Source organism: Lepidochelys kempii, chromosome 3 (genome assembly GCF_965140265.1).
Source record: "Lepidochelys kempii isolate rLepKem1 chromosome 3, rLepKem1.hap2, whole genome shotgun sequence".
NCBI lineage: Eukaryota > Metazoa > Chordata > Testudines > Cheloniidae > Lepidochelys > Lepidochelys kempii.
Genome location: NC_133258.1, coordinates 93308295 through 93321064, shown reverse-complemented (window position 1 = coordinate 93321064; position 12770 = coordinate 93308295). Strand labels below are relative to the sequence as shown.

Genomic DNA, 12770 nt, shown 5'->3' with positions numbered 1-12770 from the left:
GATGGGCTATTATCAGCAAGAGAAAAAAACTTTTGTCGTGATAATCAAGATGGCCTATTTAGACAGTTGACAAGAAGGTGTGAGGATACTTAACTTTAGGGAAATAGATTCAATATGGGTAATGACCCAGCCACTCCCAGACTCTATTCAAACCCAAGTTAATGGTATCTAGTTTGCCTCTTAATCAGTATTCTGAAGAGAAGGATTTTTTTAAATTCAGAATTATCTGAAATGGAATAATTTCATGAATAGCTCATGAGCATTTAGTAGCACTGCAAGTTTTTAGATATACTTTAACCATAAAATGTACATTAATTTCTGAACATTAATGGGCCAGATGGTGTAAATTGGCATCGCTCCCTTGGTGTCAGTGGAGTTATACCAATTTATACCAGCTCAGGATTCTGCTCCATCGTTCCTCATTCACATCCTGTGACATGTTAAATTATAAAGATGATCTGAAAACAACAAGAAAAATGGAATAAACAGTTCCTTGCCAAATTCTCAGGGGATACCTGACTTATTAAAACAAGAAATTACATATGTTATCCTTTTTATATAAATACAATTTCTCTCTCAGAAGAAAACATGGTTTAGTGGGGAGCTGTAGTAGTGGCTTCTGATTTTAGGATATAATCTAGCATATGCATGTGAAAACCCAGTGGCCTGAAGCTCTAAAGGGTAAGGAGCTCTCTCCTACCATCTTTTGGTGAACCAGGGATAAGAAGGGCCACAGAGCTGCTTCATCTGCATAAGCTATTTATCCTGAACTTCAGATGGATAGAAGCTCCAGAAGGGAAGAAGCTCTCAACTTCCATCTAATAATGAACAAGGGAAAGTATGGCTAAAAATTGAGCTTTATTTGCATAAACCTTCTACCAAGAATTCCTCCAGTGACACTTTGGGAGCCACCTCAACTGTACACAAACTAAGAATTAGGTGGCTAGTGGACTTGAATTAAGGGAAGACAAAAGGATTCCCTACTTTTTGGGAAGGAGTCTGTTCAAGAGGTTGTATTGGGAGGTGTACTTTTAAGTGGATTACCTCAGCAGAAAGAATGTCTGGGGGGAGAAATGCTGTAGAGGCAGTTGGGGAACTGCTAAATAAAGAGAATATTTTTTGAACTATTTGAGCCTAGATTGTTACTGAACACCACCTGGCACCAGGAAAAAATAGCAATTAAAGCAACTAACCTGAGTGGAAGAATAGAGCAGCTAAAAGCTTCACCAGAGCTGAAACTCTCTGGAAATATGAAAGACAACTGTAAGACATTTAAACAGCATTTCACTTTCTGTTGGTGAATAATGAGTGCCATTGGAAAGGAAGACAATCAGAAGGTAGCCTTATTTCTGATAATAGCAAGTTCTGATTCACTCAGTGTGCTTTACAGTTTTCAATTAACTCAGGCAAAGAAGGCTAAGAAACTATATTACCAAAAATTGAGGATGCCAATTGAACATTAAATTTATGAGAGAGATGTTTTTAACCTCAGGGTACGAAAATAAAATAAAACTATAGTCGCTAATAAGAAACCAGGATGTGATTTGAATCCAGAACAAAAAAAAACTCAGGGAGAGACCACTGGAAGAGTCAGAATTAATCCCTGACTATGCAATTAGAATTTGCCAAGCAAAGGAAGTCACTCTGTCCAGAATGAAGCTTGTGGATGGTGGGAAGTGCTCTGACACTCTGAACATGATTGAAAAGAAACCTGAGCCAGCAAGGCATGTGCAGATCAAAGCTGGAGTCCAGCAAAAACAGCAGATAGAGTTGTATATGATATGACAACTAGCACAAGCCAGGACAATGCCTAGCATATGAGAAAAGATGCAAGAAATGCAATGGATTACATCACTCTGCTGGAGTTTGCAAGCACGAGCAGAGCGTGCATAGTGAGGACCGGGAAGACAATGATGACACCACTAGCTCAGCTGAATTCCTCAAAGGAGCAGTGGAAAGTGTTGCAGCAGAAGATGAACGGACTATTACCCTGAAAGAAAATGAGACATTTATTCATTTTAATTTGGACATGGGTTCACAAGCCAACATGATGCCAGAAAGAGTATTGGCAGTACTAAAAGAAAAGCCCTGGGTAGTGGAAGATAAACAGGTGAAACTAAGGGCTTAGTGTGGTGAGCTTATTTACATTGGCATATGCAAACTAGATGTGTAGGTAAACAAAAAATTGGAAAAAATACAATTTGTAATAGTACCAGGGGAAAGAGTACTTACTATTGGGTTAAAAATATTCCAAACCCTTGGTCTTATTAAGAGGATGAATAAGGGACCAAAACATTTGAGGAAGAGATTGAGGACATCTTCCAGGCAATAGAAAAACTCTCAACAGAGTATAAAATAGAGCTGAAAGAGCTCAATTGCTCCATAATTCATGCCCCTAACTCAGTTTCCCTTACCCTAAGGCAGAGACTAAAAAAAGAGCTGGATAGGATTGTTTCTCTGGAAACTAAAGGGTGAATAAAAGAACTAGCAGAGTGGGTGCATGCCTTGGTCATGATACAAAAAAAAAAAAAAAAGACTGAACCCTTCACTTATGTACAGACCTGAAGAATTAAATAAATATGTAAAAAAAAATCCCATTATCTAAAAAGAGGAAGACATTTATGGGGAGATGGATGATGCCAAATATTTTTCTACACTTGATTTTTCTACACTTGATGCATCAGCAGTGTTCTGGCAAGTGCCATTACAAAAACAAAGCACATATTTCAGAATAGCAGCCGTGTTAGTCTGTATCCGCAAAAAGAAAAGGAGTACTTGTGGCACCTTAGAGACTAACCAATTTGTTAGTCTCTAAGGTACCACAAGTACTCCTTTTCTTAAAGCACATATTTGTATACCTTCAGCACCCCTTTTAGGAGACCTTGTTCCCACAGACTGCCATTTGAATTGTGAAAACAACAAGGAGTCCGGTGACACCTTAAAGACAGATTTATTTGGGCATAAGTTTTCGTGGGTAAAAAACCCACTTCTTCAGATGCATGGAGTGAAAATTACAGATACAGGCATAAATATACATTGGCACATGACGAGAAGGAGTTACCTTACAAATGGAGAACCAATGATGAAGGCCAATTCAGTCAGGGTGGATGTGATCCACTCCCAATAATTGATGAGGAGGTGTCAATATCAAAAGAGGAAAAATTGCTTTTGTAGTGAGCCAGCCACTCCCAGTCCCTATTCAAGCCCAAATTGATGGTGTTAAGTTTGCAAATGAATTGTAGCTCTGTGGTTTCTCTTTGAAGTCTGTTTTTGAAGTTTTTTGTTGAAGAATGGCTACTTTTAAATCAGTTATTGAATGTCCAGGGAGATTGAAGTGTTCTCCTACTGACTTTTGTATGTTACCATTCCTGATGTCTGATATGTGTCCATTTAGCCTTTTATGTAGAGACTGTCTGGTTTGACCAATATACATGGAAGAGGGGCATTGCTGGCACATGATGGCATATATCGCATTAGTAGATGTGCAGGTGAATGAGCCCCTGATAATGTGGCTGTTGTTGTTGGGTCCTATGATGGTGTCACTAGAGCAGATTCGGGGACAGAGAAGGCAACGGGGTTTGTTACAGGGATTGGTTCCTGGGTTAGTGTTTCTGTGGTGTGGTGTGTAATTGCTGGTGAGTATTTGTTTCAGGTTGGGGGGCTGTCTGTAAGCGAGGATTGGCCTGCTCCCCAAGGCCTGTGACTGTGGGAGATCGATTTCCAGGATAAGTTGTAAATTGTTGATGATGCACTGGAGAAGTTTTAGCTGGGGCTGAAGGTGGTGGCTAGTGGCATTCTGTTATTTTCTTTGTTGGGCCTGTCCTATAGTAGGTGACTTCTGGGTACCCGTCTTGCTCTGTCAATCTATTTCCTCACTTCCCCAGGTGGGTACTGTAGTTTTAAGAATGCTTGATAGAGATCTTGTAGGTGTTTGTCTCTGTCTGAGGGGCTGGAGCAAATGCGGTTGTATCTTAGAGTTTGGCTGTAGACAATGGATCGTATGATGTGTCCTGGATGGAAGCTGGAGGCATGTAGGTAAGTGTAGCGGTCAGTAGGTTTCTGGTATCGGGTGGTGTTTATGTGACCATCACTTATTTGCACTGTAGCGTCCAGGAAGTGGATCTCTTGAGTGTACTGACTGCTATACTTACCTACATGCCTCCAGCTTCCATCCAGGACACATCACACAATGGTTTTGGCCTTAATCTGAAGGCATAAAACATTTCAGGTCTTTATTTATGGGATGACAGTGTTAGCTGAAACTGATCATAAATTACTTATTCCCATTGCCAAAAGGGGCCTGGCAAACAGCCCCACAAATAGAGAGATTATTTTTTTTTCAGCTACAGATGTCTAACTTGCAGATAGAATATAAACCTAGGAGAGATCTGGTGGTTGCACACCCTTTCTCGAGCATTTGACAAAAGTGCAATTCAGTGAAGTCCAGAACTAGACATTGTACATGTCAACCTAATTAATTAAACAAACAAACCACCTTGTTCCAGAAGAAACGTGGACTGTAATTGACAGAGCACCTGCTCAGGTTGAGGCCCTGCAGAAAGTGAACGATGCTATTAGCATAGAATGGCTGGGATAGCATAGTCCCAGCTCCTATAAGCAACTGAAAGGGGAGCTCTTAGCCCTAGATGGGATTTAGTTTAAATCCCTAAGGAGTTACAGAAAAATATATTACAAAGGATACATGAAGATTATTTAGGGATTGAAAAATAAAAGCAGAGATCTAGAGATATTTTATACTGACCTCAAACAAATAATGACATTGAGGAAGCTGCCAAGGCTTGTCAGATATGCCAGTATTACAGGCCACGATAAGCCACAGATCCCATGTTTCTGGCACTGAAAAATTGGCTCAGTGGAGCAAACTAGGCATAGGTTGTCTACATTGACTAGAAAAATCTATGTACTTGTCCTAGACTATTATACTTACTTCTCTGAGATAACCTTATTAGAAGATGCTAGAGCCAAACAAGTGATTTTGGAGGTCAAATCTATTTTTGCTAGACATGGTATACCTGACATAGAAATGTCTGAAAATGGGCTGAAGTTTAGTGGGCATGAGCTGAAGCAGTTTGCAGTGAAGTTTGGGTTTAGGCATATAACCACTAGTCCCCAGTCCAATGGGTTGATGGAAAATGGTATTAAAATAATAAAGCAGCTATGCAGAATCTGACTCTAATCCGTATTTAACACTGTTAAACTACAGGATGACACCAGTGAAACATTGTTTGTCACCTGCAGACATTTGTTTAACAGAAAATTGAGAACTAGAATGCCAGTAATGATAGAAGCTGAGCTACAGGAACTGGGGATTTGCAGAAATACAAAGAGAAAGAAAGAAAGAAAGAAAGAAAGAAAGAAAGAAAGAAAGAAAGAAAGAAAGAAAGAAAGAAAGAAAGAAAGAAAGAAAGAAAGAAAGAAAGAAAGAAAGGCAAGTTTTCACGCTACACAGAGCTCTTCCTTGAAAGCTTGTCCCTCTCACCAACAGAAGTTGGCCCAATAAAAGATATTACCTCACCCAGCTTGTGTCACTAATATACTGGGGTCGACACAGCTACAACAACACAGCATACAACAGTAATACTGATGTTGCAAAGGGAACCTGCAAGTCCAAACAACTCAGATACTAATTGAAGTGTTTAGTTATAAGCATTTGGAATAGTGTGATGTATAAATGTTGTTTGTTAAGTGTTGCTATTATTAAGTTTTGACTGAGAAAAGAAGATGTGGTATTTGGAACTGTACCTTTAGGCGGGTTATCTTCCCAGACAGGAAGTCTGGGGAAAGGTGTTTCAGAAGTCCATGTTCTGGTATGCAAGGACATTTAGAACTGGTCACTGAATAAAGAGGATCTCTTTCAAGCACCTTGGCCTAGAGTGATTACCCAACCACATGCAGGAGTCCTCTATGCTGCTGGTTCCCTTCCCTTGAGGACCAGGTGCTGTTGAAAATACTTCAGTGCAAGAGCTGTTGCAGAGGACTTGCAACAGGAGATGATGCACAGCTGGTTCCTCCATGGGGTGTAACACAGACAGGGTTCTTCACTGAAGCTGCTGAGGACAGTGGAACAGCTGAGTAAACCATGGTGAGGTCCCTCCTAGCCAGCCCCTAAATAAAACTGAAATTGTTATCGCAGGGTCAGGTGGAGGAGCCTGAGGACAGGATCAAACAGCACTTCCCAAGGGACTGGAGACAGATCAGCCCAAATGCACTTTAGGACTCTGGGATTATGTTATCCCCTGGCACCAACTGTGAGTGGGGTTTAGCAGATGGGGATGTGACATGGTAAAGGGGCACTTGCCTATTGGAACTTCACACTGGTGGGTGGGAAACTGAGTTCATAGAATATCAGGATTGGAAGGGTCCTCAGGAGGTCATCTAGTCCAACCCCCTGCTCAAAGCTGGACTAATCCCCAATTTTTGTCCCAGATCCCTAAATGGCCCCCTCAAGGATTGAACTCACAGCCCTAGATTTAGCAGGCCAATGTTCAAACCACTGAGCTATCCCTCCTCCCTAAGTTAACAGACTGCTGCCAAATTTACATGGTGGAATATTTACTTATTACTCATATAGCTCTATTGTTGCTAGGTTTTCCCAAGTTGATGTTCCTTCCCCCCCAAGAGAGTTTTCCTTGTTTCCATTATACATTTGATTTTGACCACCATCTTTCCATGTTCCCTGCTTCTTCCAACCTTCTGGAAAGAGCTAGTTTTTGCTTGAAAGTTTTCATCTTTATTGTTAGAGCAGAGGAGAATTTTTTGGAAAAACTGAGCTATTTTTGAATTATGAAATCATGAAAGGCTGGTAGTTTTCAGTAAACAAAATATTGCAGTCCTATTTTAGGTAATATTTGTGATAAACAATATTGGAAACAAATAAAATTTCCTGGAAAAAATGAAAAATCGGTCTGTTTTGAACATGCTGAACTGAAACAATTTCTAAATTTCAGGATTTTTATTTTCCCCCATGAAAATAGGCTTTTATTGTTTGACCAGATCTCTTCTTGGTTTGATAAGGTAGATCCTCCTTATAAACATCTGTTGTGGGTGGTGCTGCTGAGTAGATAATACTGCTTTAGAATGCAGGTCTGCAAGCACCTTCTGTTACTGTTGGGTTGCTCTAGAAGATGTTATTCTCCTATTGTTCTGTGGTAGGATCATATTGTACTGGTGGTGGTTACACTAGCTAAACAAGGCAGCCTTTCTCAGTGTTGGACTAGGGCTCTGAATCAGTGGGTTCTCGGTGGTTATTTGTGTGTGTTGTTAAAAAAATGGGGTTAAAAAGATATTTAAAGCATAAAAGAAAAATGAGTATACAGCTTATAAATAGTACAAGTGATTTTAAGAGAAAAAAAACGATACTGAAAGTTGTAAAGAATGTCCAGAAACGGTATCATGCAAATATCACGTTTTCAAGTCCTCTGGGAAATTTTTGCACATCACTCATGCTCCAATATCTCTGCATGCTGGTCAGCAAAGGCTATTATAGAATGGTGATGATTGTTGAAAGATGAGTCATGCCAGGGGCCACTACAGCAAGCTGCTTAGTTCTAAGAAAGGACCAACAACGATAAATGGCTTAACTATAGTAGTCAGCAAAACATTCTAGCTTATAAAACTAGGCCTTGAACCTTGGAAAGGCCGTGTCTTTGAAACTATCACATCCTTCACTTCATGTCTTCCTTCTATTTATGTGCTTCAGCTGGTTAAAATATAAATTAGTCACTTTTCTTTTTAAAATGTTTCTGCATATGGCCTCTTTTGTTGTTAGGGCTACAGGAAGTCACAATTTTTTATCTGCTATACAAGCCCTTCCTTTCTTCCACCGAAATCTACTTATTTATTTACTCTGGGTGAAGTTTACCCTATACAGGGAAGCCACTACAAGGCCTATGCACCATTTAAATCCCAAAGTAAACTCTCTTTTGAAGATACGAATCTGACTGAGGTGATATATTGACTTTATGCACACGGGTGAATGTTACCCTCTGTGTCTTTATTTTTCATTCCTTCCTCTCTGTTCATCTTTCTCTCACTCATTCTTTCTCCTTCCCAGTCTCTCTTTCTTTAAACAAAGAGGCTGATGCAGATTTTTTTATGCCTTTTCCTAATTAGCTTCTATTACCAGACCATTTGTTAGAGGGAAAATGTTTGGCCAAACAAGAATAGTGTTGTAACAAGGGTGGAGTACATTTATTAATTTATAAAATCATTCCAAGATTCTCCTCTTCAGTTTTAGTCCAAATGTTTAGCCCCAGAAAAATATATAAAATAAATAAGTAGAAAATCTCAACGGGTAATGCTGATATAAAACACAAAAAATATTGTTCATCTCCTTTTTTAGCTACAGATTGGTACACAATTGAATAGAAAAACAGGCCTCTTCAACATTCACAATTAATAATACTCTCTTGATATTTCAGTAAAGATTTAAGAGCAAAAAGAATGATTGTTTGACCATGTAACCGATTTTGGAAAGATAATAGGCTAGATCTAGCATGCTGCATCTGCTTTGCACCACACTGTCAACATAATCTGACTTCACATCCTGATTAACTGCCTGAGGGAGGATCACCCTGCTGAAAATAAAATATTCTACAGGGCTGGAGCTGATGTAGGGGCTCTTACACCAGGCTCTTCCTGCTGCTAAAGCAGCAGAGGAAAGGGTGTGTGGTTAGAGGAAAGTTGAGGCACCCCCACACAACACCACTACCGAAATTTTGCACCATATAGCCACTTTGGCTAGTTGTAAGTGACATGACCCAGGGGTCTTGAACCCAGGCCTGCCATTGGTACAGGATCAGCCACATGCCAACCCTCCACCTGGCTGCCTGCTAGCAATAGGTTACTTGAGACCCATAAAGCCCAGCCTCAGTGTGATGCTCCAAATGGCAGAGTTCCAGAGAGGCTGACTGGCCCACTGGCTCTACTTAAAACAGCAGCAGGAACAGGAAGCTGTCTGAATAATTGGGCTCTACGCTGTTCTGGACTGTGTGCACTGTGCTTCTTGCTACCCACTCCTGCTTCCCCAGCTTGATAGCCTATCAGTGCAACCCAGCTTGGCTCCTGGCAGCAGACTTGTGTTTCCCAACCTCTAGTTTAATCACCTTACTCAGACCCCTAGTAACTTGACCTGGCCTGACTCTGGTTCCTGACTCATAGTTCTGTTCTCCTGTTTGTCTCCTACCTCTGACCCTGGTATCCTGACTTGGCCTGACTCTGGTTTCTGACTCATAGTTCTGGTCTCCTGCTTCTGACCTTGCTGTATTCCAACCCAGACAACTCATGACTGTGGACACTGGCTCCTACCACTAGGTTTGGCCACCTACAATCCAACTGTGACAGTAAGTAGTATTCTGTAAATAAATGAAAAATTAGGGGAAAACATTGTTTTGGATCAAACAAAAAACAATGTTTTTCCAAATGTTTGGTAAATTAACAAGTTGAAAAACATCAGTTTGGATAGAATGAAATGTTTTGTTTTGATTCCAGGTATTTTTTAATACTTCGATTTTTTTTTTATATAAAACTGAAGGAAATTTCTAAACAAAAAGTTATTTTGAACTGAAAAATCAAAATGTTTAATTTCAAAGTGTCAATGAAATGATGAGGGGTTTTTCCAGAATTTTTGTTTGCTTTTCATGCAACCAAGATAAATTTGAGGAAAATTTTAGTATCAAAAGAATCTGAATTTTTTTTCTGAAAAGTTCTCACTGAAAAATTGCACCCAGCTCAAGATGTAAATTAGAGCTGCTTTCAGGAATGTTTACTGAAACAGTGAATTTTGTGGAATACTTGTGGAAAGTGTATATGAGATGCACAGGTTTGCACATGCTATGTGATCATGTGTGTCCAATCAAAAAAGCGCAATTTTTGAATAATAGCAGCAAACTGCTCCTGAACAAACTACAGAACTGATGGGTTCTCCCGTTGCTTCAATGGCTGAGTGTTCAGCTATTATTGACTTGAGTTCTGGATTTATTTGTTTTTATGGCTTCTCACATGGAAAGCGAGTCCAATCCCAGATTTGCAAATGAGTACAACAGCATGGTAGATTTGTATCTTGGTTCAGAAGCAGATTCCATGCTCCCTCCAGAGCCTGTGGGTGAGCCTGCCCAATACTGAATGATCTCCTCATCCAATATGACATTGCTGGAAAGTATGCTACCCAGGGAGCAGAATTTCCTGACTGAGTTGAGGGGCATGTTGTCAGTTGTGATGATGGGAACACAATGCTTATGATGATGCTGGTGATCTGGTGCTGGATGCTGCATGACCTCCATCTTTTTTGGGCTGATTATAAAACCACAGCATTTTGAGGCATGGGCAAAGCAGTCCATTCAGTAAGCTGAATGTTCTCTAGCATGTTTTGAATGAGGGCACAGTCAGCAACAAACAAAAGCTCTCTTAACAGCTGTTCAATTACCTTGGTGTGGGCCTTGAGTCACAGTAGATTGAATAGCCCCCATCCTAATTAAACCAGATGTGTATGCAGCTGTCAAAGTCCTGGTATGCAAACAAGAAAAGCTGAAAAGACAATGGCAAAGGGGACTGAAGCCATTACACATCCTTGTTTGGTGCTGTTGGTGACAGGGAATGCTTCTGATGAGTCACCACACTCCATAATCATGGTCATCACGCCAGTGCAAAATGAACGGATGATAGCAATCATCTTTTCTGGACAACCAACTTTATGAAGGAGTTTCCATAGGCCCTTGCAATTCACTGTGTTGAAGGCCTTAGACAGGTCAACAAACACCTTGCACTGGTCCTTGTTCTGTTCTCGAGCCTTCTCTTGTATTTCTCGGGCTTCAAAAATCATATCCATAGTGCAATGACCAGCACGAAAGCCACATTGATTCCGAATATGAGTCCACTAACAGCATGTCTACATAGCAAGTCGACACTGGTGTCTGACCTGCTAGCTGACTCGGGCTCTTGGGACTCTGCCTGTGAAGCTGTTTCACTGCTGTGTAGACTTTTAGGCTGGAGCCTGGGCTCTAGGACCTTGAAGGGTGGAGGGTCGCAGAGCTCAGACTCCAAGCCCAGCAGCCCGAGCCCCACAAGCCCAAGTCGGCAGGCATGGGCCAGCTGTAGGTATTGTTTTATTTTGTTTTTTTGCTGTGTGGTCATACCCTAAGTGAGAGAAAAGTCTGTTGACGACAACCCATTCAAGGATCTTCCCCACTGTACACAGCAGTAAGATTCCACAATGATTGTCACAGTTAGATATGCTTCCTTTCCTTTTGTATAGATGGATTATGAAAGCATCCTTTTACTCCTGGGTCATGGTTACCGTATAGCCTTGAAAAGGATTGTGAGTTTCCTGACCAGCTGAGTACCTCAACATTTGTACACTTCAGGAGGAATGCTGTCAGGGCCTGGAGACTTGCAGAATAATGTGGCTACTAAATTTCTACTCGTTAGAAATTATTTGTCCAGTTTCAGATGGCTACATGGCCTATTTTTTGACATTGCCATCTTAAAATCCCATCAAAAGTGAAATATCTGTGTCCCCTACATTGACTTTGGGGCATCACAATTTGGCCTTATATATACTATCTATATTGTATATACTGCACAGATATACTTATTGAATTAAAGTTCTGCTACATGCTTAGGATACCTGGAAACATTCTCTCTTAATGAGTGGATACACAGTTAAAGGGCTAGAGTAGACTATTTGTGGAATTAGTACAATTAAATATACTGCATATTCTGTATTGGACCATATGTCACAAACATTAGTAAACAAAATAGATGGTTTGATTTTTTTAAATTCCTTTTTATGTTGTGCCTCAGGGAAACAGAAGAAGTTGTGAAATATTTGACCAACTTCCACTGGCCCATAATTTTTCTATTGGTAGTTGTTGTAATTAGTAAACTAATAATTTATTCAATGAATTTAGCCTTTATTTTGAATCTTCTGAAATGACTATGAGCAAGATGTGATTACTATGAATCCCTATTGTTTCTGTCCTGCTCGCTGATTGAATGAGCATAACTCATGACCAGGTCACCTTGAATAAGCCAATGGTCCTTTGAATTTCTCAGGGCATGGTGGCAGTTCAGGGAGAAGTAACAAGCACTAACAGGATTAGGGGATTTTACAAAATGTTAAACCTTTTCCTTTCTGTGCCGCAGGCCTTCCTAAGGAATAATTGCTAGAAAAATTAGACTGCTGATTGGAGAGTTTAAATTTAATATTTTCACAAAGCAAGTGTATATCCAGCCTTAGCTGGGAAGTGCTGACAGATACTCACTCTATAAACCCCAACTAACCAACCAACCAACAACAACAAAAAGGTGGAAATTAATAAAATCTAAATAAAAAATAAATCAAAACCAAAATCTCTACCTCAGTTTTTTACTCTTATAAGGGAAAAGTGCCAGAGACTTCAAGAAATCAATTAGGGACTTCACTATTGTTTCTGCCTGGAAGGCAGATGTTATGACGATGGGCACAATATGATATCCTAAAATAAAATAAGGCAATTCCCTCTGTGCAAGGGCGCTGGACAGGTATTTTGGGAACTGCTTCCCACTGGGTTGATTAATATCCCATCCTACATAATATACCATTCTGGTACTAATTCTCATGTGTTGGGAGTCATTGAATCCTCAAACTTTTTCCAGCAATGGCCTTCTGCAGGCAATTCTTATTTGAAACACATGGCGTCTCTTTCCCATTTTCATCATATCTTATCACACCTCAGAATGCCTGGTTCCTATGTGTTTATGTATGGCTGACA

The 12770-nt window shown here is 40.2% G+C and overlaps 1 long non-coding RNA gene across 1 annotated transcript in view; it reads left to right on the top strand.

Moving 5' to 3' along the window:
• Positions 1–12770, top strand: part of LOC140908984 (uncharacterized) — a 132163-nt gene that overhangs the window by 30838 nt on the left and 88555 nt on the right. Inside the window, exon 2 of the long non-coding RNA XR_012158039.1 lies at positions 9256–9362. This is a non-coding gene — a long non-coding RNA (uncharacterized lncRNA). The remainder of the gene's footprint in view (positions 1–9255; positions 9363–12770) is intronic.